We start from the raw sequence: 831 nt of genomic DNA, 5'->3' as shown, positions 1-831 counted from the left end.
CCAGCCTGGCACAGGCCTGGCGCCCACACCGGCCGGAGCCCCCAGGAGCTCTCTGGGGGGCAGAACCTGGGGTGGAGCCCTAGGGCCGTGAAGGGCAAAGGGAACTCGGCCACACCCGGTCCCCCCGAACCCTGCCCGGCCAGCGGGCCCTCTGGGAGGGGACGCCTGACGCACTCATCGCAGGGTGCTACCCACACTCTGCTGGGCCCTGGGGCGCGGGGGGCGAGTGTGTCCAGCTGTCCCCCCAGCCCAGAGAAGTGAGCGGGGCCAGCCACGGCCCTCGGTATTTCCCAGACCTGCTCAGACCCCGCGGGGCTGGACCAAGACAGGTCCCTGCCGCAGGCAGAGGCCTGAAGGCAGAGACCCGGGAGGAGGGTCCCCGCGGGGGCTCAGTGCTGCCGCGTCACCGGCTCCGCGGAGCAGCTGGCCGGGGCCCCGAGGACGCGTGTCCTCTGCTCCCGACACCAGACGGGTCCCCAGGAAATGTCCCGAGACGCCGTGAGAACAGCAGGCCCTGCTGTCGACTCAAAAATGACATTTAAGCAGCCCGACGCCGAGCGTGTGGGGTGGGGGAGGCGGCGAGGGGCAGGACAGAGGAGCGGGAGCCGGCGGGCAGCGGGGTCGCTGGGCGCCGAGTTCGGAAGCCGACGAGGACCGAAGCAGGGGCCGGAGAGGCCGCCGGCGGCGAGCACCAGAGCAACATCCGGCAAACCAAGCGGCCCCGAGGCCCCTCCCGCGGGGGGACGGGCAGGGCCCTTGGCAGAGGCCACGTCCGTGGAGGGCCACACGGGTGACGACGGCGACGCCTGGGCCCGGGCCTCTGCAGGCGTG

This window comes from Condylura cristata, unplaced genomic scaffold, assembly GCF_000260355.1.
Source record: "Condylura cristata isolate star-nosed mole 26May11 unplaced genomic scaffold, ConCri1.0 scaffold00014, whole genome shotgun sequence".
Classification (NCBI taxonomy): Eukaryota; Metazoa; Chordata; class Mammalia; order Eulipotyphla; family Talpidae; genus Condylura; species Condylura cristata.
Note: the sequence above shows the minus strand (reverse complement) of the source record.